Source organism: Tachysurus vachellii, chromosome 17 (genome assembly GCF_030014155.1).
Source record: "Tachysurus vachellii isolate PV-2020 chromosome 17, HZAU_Pvac_v1, whole genome shotgun sequence".
In the NCBI taxonomy this organism is placed as follows: Eukaryota; Metazoa; Chordata; class Actinopteri; order Siluriformes; family Bagridae; genus Tachysurus; species Tachysurus vachellii.
In genome coordinates, this window is record NC_083476.1 from 11,683,488 (window position 1) to 11,695,755 (window position 12,268).

Here is a 12,268-nt window from a genome sequence, read left to right on the forward strand (position 1 = left end):
TATATATATATATATATATATATGTATATATGTATGTATATATATATATATATATATATATATATATATATATATATATATATATATATACATACATACATACATATATACATATATATACATATATACATATATACATATATATGTGTGTGTATGTATGTGTATATATATATATATATATATATATATATATATATATATATATATATATATATATATATATATATATATATATATATATATATATATATATGTATGTATGTATATATATATATATATATATATATATATATATATATATATATATATATATATATATATATATATATACACATACATACATACACACACATATATATACATGTACATATATGTATATGTACGTACATATATATACATATACATATATACATACATATATATATATATATATATATATATATATATATATATATATATATATATATATATATATATATATATATATATATATACACATATACATATATACATACGTATATATACATATATATACACATATACATACATATATATACATATATATACATATACATACATACATATATATGTATTTTTTTTTTGTCTGTAATGCAGCTGATTCATTTGTATAAATTTTTATTTTTTTTTAATTAAAAGATAACAGAATATTTAAAACAGTGCTTAAAAAGAGAATGACCTGTTTAGTTGGCTCAAAGTTCATTAAAACAACCATTTCAAAAGCTGAAGTGTTTTCTTTTTTTATATTATAGTTAGAATATATATAACTCAATGTTTGTCTAATTGAAAAAGCTGAATAATCGTTCAAAACTTACTGATTAGTCGTCAATGGCATTGACAATAATCGACGATTAGACGATTAATCGTTCTAATAATCGGTAGATTAATCGATCATCAAAATAATCGTTTGTTGCAGCCCTATTCCAAATGGCTTTACAAATGATTTCAATTAGCTCACGTTTCGTTTAACATTTAAATTCACCGTATTCTGCTAAAGCTAGCAGCGTCACATGACATGCGTTGGTCATCGATGGTCATCGAATGGAAAAAGGCTTATACGCTCAATTAATATTGATATATAAAACATTATAAAAAGAATTGAACCGATGGTGAATTTGTGTACAGTTGCGGTGCGTGATTATTTAATCAAAAAAAAGGTTTAGTTGTTAAAAAAAATCAGTTTGAAAGAAACGAGGTAATGATGTAATCTTATAAATATAAGTTGTGTGTCAGTGTAAGAAAACGTAGGGATGATATCACTACAGAAGCGTGTTGTACATGTACTCTAAGACTTCTGGAGTTGCACAGTGTTACAACACCCACAGCTTCAGACATGCTGTAAACCCCGGTGATGCATGCGGCCCCTGGCGTATAATTACAGCAAATAAAACGCACATTTCCTTATTAACCCTATTAGACAGGCGGTATATAAGAGCTAAACAATCAATAGCTTCCTCTGATGAGGAAATCCGCAGGGAAACAGACTTATTAACTCAAACAGGCGATGGAAGATGAAGAGTTTACGGCTCAGCAGATTAGGAGTGTTGAGCGCTGGATGTTTGACGGTTTGGATGTTGTTTTCCCCGGGTGTGAATCCACAACTATGTAGGGTTGAAGTTTAGCATTTGGCAGAAGAGAATTTTCATGCCTAACGTGAGCTGGATCAATCTCTCGGAGCGTGTACTTTCCACACTGGTGCAGAACGCATTTGATCAAGCGGTGTATAAAGAGAACGAAGCAAGATGCAACACTGAGTCTGACACGCTCTCACTGTTTCCCCCACTGGCCAATTCTACTAGCAAATATTATTCTTCCCATCGGGGTAAAGGATGTAAGTGCTTACAGCAACGTTCCAGAGGAAATCTGTGTTGCAACAGGAAGATGAAACATAACAGCAAAGAAAAAAAAAAAAGAGGTATGAAGAGGAATAAGAGGCGAGCACGACCACCTTTTCTCCATATTGTTTGTGATAGACCTTCATCAAGCCCCCCACCACCACCCGATACTGAACGTATAGACATCTTGTGTGCACGATGTTCAGCGGAATGTGCAGAAGGTGGAACATGACAGCACTGTGTAAAGGCTGTGTGTCTCATGTTCAGGTCGAATGACCCCGCATTTACTGTGTGTACAAATCAGATTTAATACAAAGCCTGAGTTTCGTGTCAATACGGGTCTGATTGAGATACTAGTTGGAAACAGAGCACTAGAACAGCTTGGCCTTTTAAATTCTCATCAAAATGTGATCCAAAAAAAAAAACTTTAAATTCGCATGTTTTACTTCTACGCTTTATTTCTAATTCACGCTGAATGTAATGCAAAGGCACGGTTTGAACACCAGAGGTCCCAGTCACTAGACATGCACCAGTAAACATGCCCCACATCACAACCATCGACACACATGATTATACAGCTACATGACCTCTAGCTTTCAAACAACACCAGACTAATAAGAGCTACATATAGACCTGTATATTCGTGAGCGCATCAGACGCTGTTCCACATCCAATAGTTTTCACCTGGGTCAGAAACTCTGATTAAATCGAATATTTTGGTCTTCAATTTCCACAATGAAAGTGCTGACTGGTGACAATATGAACCCTCTTACAGGAGCAGTTACTGATTTGTTTTGCTTTAAACAGACAAAAATGCAATGTTTTATTACGCAGAAATAAATACAGGAATTGTTTCAATGTGTTTTTGCAAATATTTTGAGACTCGAGCTGACGACTGAGTGATGAAGGGAAGTGAATGACGAATCAGCCCTGACTAAAGCACATGAGGTGAGCGTGTGAAGAGAACGTTAACAATCCATCATGTCGGCGGAATGCAAATTCTGACGTCCAAGAAAAAAAACCAAAACAAAACAGGTTTCTGATTGATTTATTCATGTCCCTAAAGTACAGCGGATGATAAAATGAGAATTTTTGCCTTAGCTTCATTTTTGTAGCTTAAGAAATCAGCACATAGTTTGTGTGATTATCATCTGGTGGAAGACGGGTAACCTTTACCGCTCGTACACTTGGGAATAAGGATTGCGTGAACGTAATGAATGTTCGACGTGTCTGTAGACGTCGAGCTTTCAGCTTTCGAGGCTGTTTAGATAAAACTACTATAAAGAGGTTCGTTTTTGTAGTCTATTGTTAGTGTGAGATAAATCAGCACTTTATGATGAAATGTACATGGAGTCTTTTTCCACAGCACTGCGTCTCATATCTGATTGGTCAGAAAATAACTAGAAATGCTTTCCCACACAGAAAAGTCTTCAGGATAGTGGAGTTTATGTTTTGCAGCCTTATTAAGTTCTTATTAGAGAGAGGGTGAGGAGATGACAGTTTATAGCTGCTAAAACCTAAGAATCAGAAGGATTAACTTGTTTTGCTCCCCAACAACCAAAGCAGCTCGAAATAGACAGAAGGAATGATGTAATGCTCATTAAGAAACAAAATGGAAATTCTTTGGGGACAGTAACTCGTACCAGCAGGAATCATTCCAGTCCTGCGTTATTATAAATGCTTCCTAATCTTTTAGATATAAAGCATTGAGAAGTGTTTTGTGTTTAACATTTTAAGGTAAGATTCTGTTATTTATCTCGGCTTATTTAATGTACGCGTTAAAAAAATTGATCCTTTAAGTAAGGCCTAGCGGTGGGAAGCAGACGGATGTTTAAGATGTAACTCCAGGGTTCCCTTCCTGTGATAGCACAGAGAGAGAAGGAAAGAGATTGCAGTGCTTTAAAGCAGTGATGGAAATGTTTCGTGCAACGGCTACACGCTAAGCAAAGATAACGGCTTGGCAGCCGGCATTCATTTAAAGGGTTTTTTTTTTTTTCCACTCGTTCATTTCATTTTCCGGAAAATGGTTGGGTTATTGCCATGGACTGCTGTAGGAGGAGGTCAGTCTGAGCGGAGCAGCAGGGGTCATTTGGGTTAATTTAGTTCATCTTCGGGAGCACGAGGTGCCTCACGGAGCTGAAAAGCCTGACGAAGCGGCGTGGAAAGGGAGAAAGCTCAAAAATCAGCTGTGTGGGCTGCAAAAAACCTGACAAGGCTCTGAACCTGGACTTGGAAGGCTCACGGTTTAGCACTGGAAAAGTGGATCCCTCCACTAACAGAAGGCCGGGGATTGAACGTTTAGCGGATGAGAAGCCTCCAGCTGAGCCTGACTGTCACTCAGCTTCGCCTGGAGAGTTCAGACGTCAATCAGGTTGGGTGAAATTGATGAAAATGCGGCGTGAGAAAGAACAGCGCCGGGGATGAGCATCAATCACTGGAGCCATATGTCGTCGTACTAAAGTACTGCTGATTAATTCTGAGCTGGAAATTTACAAGAAAACGGTAATGATGATGAATCGTAGTGGATTTTTATTTTTTGGACCTTATATTAAAACATGCAAATTAGAAACATGATTTTTTCCTCCTGCCATGCCAACCAAAGCACATCCCGAAAACACTGAACAATTTCCAATAACTTCATTAACTATGCACTAATGTTATGAGATCGGAGTTAGTAATGGTTTAGGAGGTTACTTTCTCACTGCTGACCTTTTCGAAATACTGATTAAAATGCATTTCCAGCTGTCTATTTAAAAAAAATAAATAAAATAAAAAAGTTTCTTACTGACGTGTCTCTCACTATCTGACGAGGTCTCCTCCCTCATGCCTGTGTACAGGCTCTAAATCACACTACACACCTCTGTTTCTCTGCACAGGAGGCACAGAAGATCCAGTCACGGTGGTAGACGTTGTGTAAAGAAGGCGTTAGAAGGTGGAGAGTAGAAATGAAAAACAAAGACTGTACTGAATCCTAGCATATTCAGCATCATCAAACATCGTCGTGTTGCCTTAATGTAAAATCTCCTGTTGTTTACCATCATACGACTGCTATCAAACGCACAGAGGAACATGATCAGTTCGGTCTGAAACAGAGCACAGTAATATGAAAGCTTACAGTCATGCAGACTGGGAAGCGCAGCACCGGACTGAACCCCAGGTGCCTGTAGGAGGTGGAGAGAGTTTGGTTACGCTGGAACTGTGCTGTGATTCCCATGAGTGACCCTGAACACAACTCCTACTCAGGTCTTGCTCGGGAAGTAAAGCAACCTTTGTGTGTGTTTTAGCGAAGGACAACATCGTTAGCTTCCACGCCACACGTGTGACATGAGTGTCAAGGGAACACTGTGGGACACAGAAGAGGTGAGTTGTGCTAGTCAGATATAGGAGTAAAACATCTACTAGAGTAGTTACACAAAACTCACTAGATTCCAGGAGCAGGGAAACCCAGACGAGAGAAGAAAAGAAAAAACAATACAAAAAATAGCAAATAGATAAATAGCATTTTATCTGTTTTATATTCCTCACAGCCACCGAGGCGTTCAGCTAATAATAATGAGACAAATACTAACATAAGTTTTATGAAAATGCCATCACTGGAAGGGGAAATGGGAATTTCTTTTTTTTTTTTGCACATAATGTAAGTTTTGCACCAACACTTTTCCTATTGATTAGTGTTATTTAAGGTGCGTTTAAGTGAAAAGCTCAGAGGTCAACGCCCAGCAGCTGGTCGATAGCTGATGACAGTGAAATCGCTGATTGTGTGTGCATCAGGTACATAAAATATAAAAAGGACATGTCTCTGTGCTCAGAACTAAGGCGCTGCACGTCGTCTCGTTATTTCTGTCAGACGACGTCGTGCTGTCCGGCCAGTGTGTGAGCAGCTGCTCGCCCGTGTGAAAACCAGCACGATTCCAGCTGCACAGGAGTATGGGTAAGATTAATCACTTCCCATCAAGGTGCTAGAAAACATTGAGGCCAATTGGCAGGATGCCTGCACCTGAACACACGGCAGAGGGGGTTTTTTTGGTGCAGGTTATAAAACAAATCATCTGTGACTTCAGGCAAATGAGTTTAAGACAGGGTTTTTCCCCCCGTCGAGAAAAGATGGTGTTACACAGAAACAGGAGAAGGGCCAGTGAATCGACATGTTCTCATGGCAACTCTGAGTAAGATAGGTGGAGGGGTGGATGGTGATGGTGGTCTCAGGAAGCTGAGAAGCTGGTAGACATGAAGAACAGGCATGTCACTCAGCACACACAAACCACACAGCATCATTACTACCCAGCATCAGCTGAAGATTCACTGTCTCTTTTTTCCCCCCGGAATGCTTTATGATGGAAAAGACTGAAATACAGCCTAGTTTCAATAGAATAGAACCTGGATGAGGAAACTCTGTAAAGTGTTGTGTCACAGTGATCAGGTTTTGATGAATAATGCATTAGTGATTTCTGCTGCGACATGCATTAGAATAAAAAGCATGACTGTAAAGCAGGGAGAGCGCATACACTGGGGGAAAAGAAAAAAAAAAAGAATTATGTGGTTGGTCAGATTATAGAAAGGAATTCTGTCTAGTTTACTTAATATTACGTTTCTGACGTGTTTGACGTAAACTGTCCGTCATTGGTTCGATTCTCACGAAGCTCAGGTACGTTCTCAATGCTGGATTTTCAGGGCGTTGAAAATACAAGCTACTGGTGGCACATAAACAAACACTGTAACTGTGACTCGAGTCAATCACGTAAAACCGATATACACGGTTATATTAAGCAAATTCAACAAGCCTTTTTTTCAGTGTACATATACACAACGCCATTTACAAATATAAATTGCATTAAATCTTGTTGTTTTAAATAAAATTATGCTGCAAGATTTTTTTAACTACATTAAAAGGTCCTTGTTATAGGCAACTCTGCATTTTTTTTTAAAAATTCCCAGTTTATTTCCATATATTCCCGTTAATTCCCATGAAAAGTTTCCAGCCTTGAAAATTCCCAGAATTTTGCAACCCTAGTTGAACCTAGTTTCAAAATGAACGAATCCTTAAAGCAAACATTGTTTCTTTGGCTCTGCTGCAATTAGATACGATTCGGTGAAAAAAATGTCATTTATATGGAGACGTGAAGGAATTGAATGATGATCAGCAGCTATAAACAGTTATCAGTTTACAGCTGTACCTGTGGCTGTGACAAAGCACGGACCCTGGAGATTCTTCCACAAATGTTAGTGTCGTTGTTGGGAAATTCACCAGATCCTTCGCACGCTATTTTGAAACGTCATCCATGCACACCACCAGTGTAACTGAGCTGTTGCTACAGAAACCAGTAAAGTATTTCATTCATTCATTTTCTACCGCTTATCCGAACTACCTCGGGTCACGGGGAGCCTGTGCCTATCTCAGACGTCATCGGGCATCAAGGCAAGATACACCCTGGACGGAGTGCCAACCCATCGCAGGGCACACACACACTCTCATTCACTCACGCAATCACACACTACGGACAATTTTTCCAGAGATGCCAATCAACCTACCATGCATGTCTTTGGACCAGGGGAGGAAACCGGAGTACCCGGAGGAAACCCCCGAGGCACGGGGAGAACATGCAAACTCCACACACACAAGACGGAGGCGGGAATCGAACCCCCAACCCTGGAGGTGAGACACAAATGTGCTAACCACTAAGCCACCGTGCCCCCCAGTAAAGTATTTAATTGAGCAAATTAACAGATCTTTGTGACTTACACTAAAATATAAAAAGACAGCGTTTATGCGTTTGTGAGACAAAGCATGTGACAATGCGTCAATGTCAAGAATAATCAATATTTAACGTTTGCCATCTTTTGCTCTGCATCAAAGTTGTTTTTTTTTTTAATGAACAGTGAAAGATGGCCTGAACGTGATCTTTTTTTTCCAGAAAAATGCCTAGTGCCTTCGTTCTGGGTTTCTGAATAGTGTTCCAGTTGAATCCTGGGCTACATCTTCCTGCAGTCACAGCAGTAGGCTAAACCTGCTTATGATCTGTAATAAAATCTGGCCGCAGACTCACTAAAAGGATTATGTTCCTGTGTAATGAGGTTCATCCTCTTCATGCTGGTCCTAAGATTTAGCGGATTAATACAGGCAAATGAAAGTGCAGGAAATCTTTAGCTCATAAAAAGAAAGCGCATCACATTGGCCTTCTCTGTCCGTCTGTCTACGTTTCACTTTCTCACTCATTTCTAAGAATAAGCTCCCCAGTGCAAATCCGATGGCCGTCTGTAAGAGACACTAAACCTGAAGACGGCAGCAAAGCCGTTCATTGATTCAGATCCCTCCTCCTATCGGAGTTCCTTTTTCAGGTCCCCGGTTTCCTCACACTGTCTTTAGCCTGTTTACAGAGGATGGCTCTCACAGGGCTGCATCTTGATCCTGTGGCACAGAGGACCCATTTAAAAAGTTGCTGGCTTTGAGAAAGCTCGGCACATAAGCCGGGGGATGTGAGAAGCTCAGAGGTCTCGCAGCGATCCGCTCGTTTTCTCTCTGCATAGCCGATGGCGATGAGCGCAGCAGCAGCACCTGGCCGGATCCAGGCAGCCTTCCCAGAGAGCTCGGGACGTGTCCCGCACCCTCAAGTACACCACAAGGTTCCTGCTCTTCTGCACAATGTGGTGTTCAGGAGCAGAGCTGAAATAATCAAAAATTCAACAGCAAGTGCACTGGGCAACTGAAAGATCTGATGTGCACGGCCCAGTCCTGTGTTTTAGCTGATAAGATGATCTGCTTCTTCAGACTAGAATAGTAATCCTACATTCTATGTAGACTTTTCTTACATTATATATATATATATATATATATATATATATATATATATATATATATAAAATATTATATTTAGACCTGTATAGAATTTAGCAGAGCTGTTCCACCAAGCTGAAGTAATCCCAAAGCAGAAAAGCAGAGAACAAGCAAAAAAAAAAATCCACATCTAAAGTCAGAACTGAACAAAGTAGTGCAGATGTATCATACAGCTTATTTATTTTGTTTCTGTAGATATTACTGAATGGCATTTATACCATAACATCAATTAAAAGTGATAAGTAAATAATATTTATCACCAACACGTGTAAAAGTTAGCTGATGCTACATTTCTCAGATTCAATTACATGATGAAGTATCCATCAGACATGAGGAGAGAGAGAGAGAGAGAGAGAGAGAGAGGGAGGGAGAACGAGAGAGGGAGAACACGAGAGAGCGAGAACACGAGAGAAAGAGAGAGAACACGAGAGAGAGAACACGAGAGAAAGAGAGAGAGAGAACACGAGAGAAAGAGAGAGAGAGAACACGAGAGAGAGAACACGAGAGAGAGAGCGAGAGAGAGAGAAAGAGCGAGAAATCTCATCATAATGATTGAGCTTTCTTCTCATAATGATCATGACCGCCTACAGAGAGACTAACAATAAGCAGGACATTTGTTCAGAGAGCTCAGTGTTGTCAGTTTGGGTCAAGCCCACAGGGGGGCGCTGTGACCACAACAAACACTCATTAGCAAGGTCAAATCACTCTTTGAATGCAAAGGTAAGACAGGAACCGTCAAAAGTCAATTTAACCGTTAAACCTCAGACTTCTGATCTCAAAAGCCAAGTGTTTAGATCTGACACTCAGACACACTTCAAACTAAAATGTTTTTTTTATCAGATCATTTGGGAAAAGCAGCATTTTCCCCTTTAAAGGCTACATGAACAGGAGTTTCACTACAGATTGCAGAATAGCCTAAAATTCAGTGGTGCACTGATTTATATGTGAAAGATCATGATTGTAATCTGTTTAATGCGTAGCAAAGGAACCGCCCCTACAAGTGTTTAAGTCACAAGCAATTCTGCAAATTCTTCATTACGCTGCGTCTAATCAGGACATCAGCAAACCGCTCTGTGAAATCCTCTTCATTCTAACTAAAGTCATAATCGAATAGTTTAGAAACAGCACTTCACATCCTCCCCGTGCCACAGAGGGGCTGATTAAAGACGTTTCCATCCAGGAAAAGAGGATTGATCCACACAGCTCCTTCCGAAGCGACCTCTCAATACCATTAAACTAAGCAATTAACTAAAATGAACGCTGCTTAAGACGGGACGCTCTCGCTCTAAAATGCTCCACTGAGTGCTTCATCGGCGAAAATAAATTAGCTTCGTTAGGAGAACATTAGGAACATGTGCTTTCTCTTCTAATCAGGCTACTTCCTTGTTCTTGTTTGGGTTTTGTTCTGTGGTTGTTGCTTGGTCTTTTCCTTCCGTTATCGGTGTTCGCTTCCTTCATGGTTTCCCTGGAATGGAATTATGTTCTACAGACTTGGGCTGCATGATAAGAGCTAAAATAGCAATCACAATTGTTTTCACGCACCAATTCCTCAGCCAATATAAGAGAAAAATCGTTTGCTTTTATTCCACTTTGTTACAACGACAGACTCTGGGGTGAAAAATATGAGAGCAGGATTTCTGTTGTGTCACAGAAGTGTCTTCAATCAAAGCAAGCACCAAATTCCATTAGAATGAACACGACGTCAACGCGTGTAAAAGACCGTCTGCATGAACTCATTGTTTCAAAGCAAACTAAACTAAAGACAAAAGCAATTCATTAATCTATATTACCCAGTTCTGTAAAATTTTCAAATCTGATTGATCAAAAGCTGCAAATAAGTGTTATGTATTAATGCATTCGTTGGAACTAGATTAGGGTTTCTATAGGAACGGCTCTTTCTCACGGGCTTGTGTGATGGATGTTCTGCGTAAACAGATTGTAAGAAAGTGTGTAATTGTTGATATGGTGCTGTTTTCTGGCAGAACATGTTTCTCTAGGGTCAGCACTTGTTCAGGATTAAACAAAGTTTTCTTTATGGCGAAAGACTTCCAGACATTGCAGATTAATTTAGTAACATGACGAGCTGCTTTTTTTTTTTGTTTTGTTGTTTGGTTTATAAGCTTCAAGAAATCAAACAGTAAAAGGTTGGTGAGGGAACCACAGCATTATGTGTAGCTCTAAATGGATAAAAAAGATAATCATTCATTCATTAATGTTGCCTTATGTTAAGGACTAAAACCCTTCAGTGTTTGCTCTTTTAGCATTTTAACAGTTTTAACAATAAACATCCAGGTGGAAAGGTAACTACTTTATCCCGCTGCTCTGCTGTTGATTCTTTTCCTGGAACAGCTGAGCACACACTGTTTTATTCCTTACATTATTCAGGTAACTTTGGATACGGACATGGGGCAAAAACAGAGACATCGCTTTAACAAGAGCGCACTGATAATTTTGCCCGTCTCACACCGTGCCCAGTCACAGATACAAGCATCTTGAGCGTTTCTGAGGAAAATAAGCACAGTGTGTACGCTGTTTATCAGAATAAGCTGATCTGCCGGCGCAGGTTTCGGGATGATCCGTATATTATACACACTTTTAGAGATATATATATATATATAGAGCGGCTAAAGCCCTTTAAGTGCGATATACATTATTCATAGCTAAAGAGACGAGTACAGGTTGAGCTGAATAAAAGGCATCAGTGCTCCCAGCGCAGCAGAGAGAATAAACAGCTCAGATCGATGGGTCGTCCATGGGTCATGTGTCTTTGTCAGTGTTGGAGCTCACACTTCTGAGCAAAACACAAACAGAAGAAGCAGCACTTCTCTCTATAGGCTTTACTGGAATGTGAGAAAGCAAGAAATCTCTGCTGGCACACTGTGCATGTTTCACATGAAGGCCATGTGTGTGAGGCTGAAGGCGTGCTAGGCTTGTGCAGGGAAACAAGCATAAATCAGCTCATTGCTTAATCCCTGATAGTGAAACCAGAGGGCAAACGTAGGTGTGCCGAATAAGAGCACGCCGTCTGAATTAAGTGACATCCAAAGTCACAATGTTACAAAGTATAGTAACACTACAAAGCTCCAGAAATCAAGTTTCAGAAAGCATCAGAACGGTTATTGTTCCAGGTCATCATCTAGCTCGATGTGCTATAGATACAACATACTGTCTAAATCAGATCCCGATCAAGCTTCGCTACAGACCAGAGCATGGGAAAGCAGATGAAGTAGCTACGTGCCATATCAGCAAAACAGAAGCTAACTAGCTACAATTAGCTCCCTAGAGTTATTTCATTAAAACTTCAGTGCACTGTATTTCTAAAACGCTCTGCCAAATCACACAAAGATCTACATAGACAGCATGCATACAAGCGTGTAGTTTATTTCAGGATAATTACACATGCTAGACAGGCAGTTAAACGCGTTGTACAACGTACACATTCGGCTAAGGTGATCATTTTTCTTCGTGTGACTTCTTCAGAAGAAAGATGACGATGACGGTGGAGAGCTGGACTGAGTGAGAAGTTTAATAAAACAGACACTGCTCTCTTTAGCCTCGACCTGAAGTGTTTGTGGGAACTAGT

General features: G+C 39.5%; 1 protein-coding gene across 4 annotated transcripts in view; it reads right to left on the minus strand.

The window, feature by feature from the left end:
* Positions 1–12,268, minus strand: part of tnksa (tankyrase, TRF1-interacting ankyrin-related ADP-ribose polymerase a) — a 94,334-nt gene that overhangs the window by 63,566 nt on the left and 18,500 nt on the right. The gene's annotated exons all lie outside the window — the stretch shown is intronic.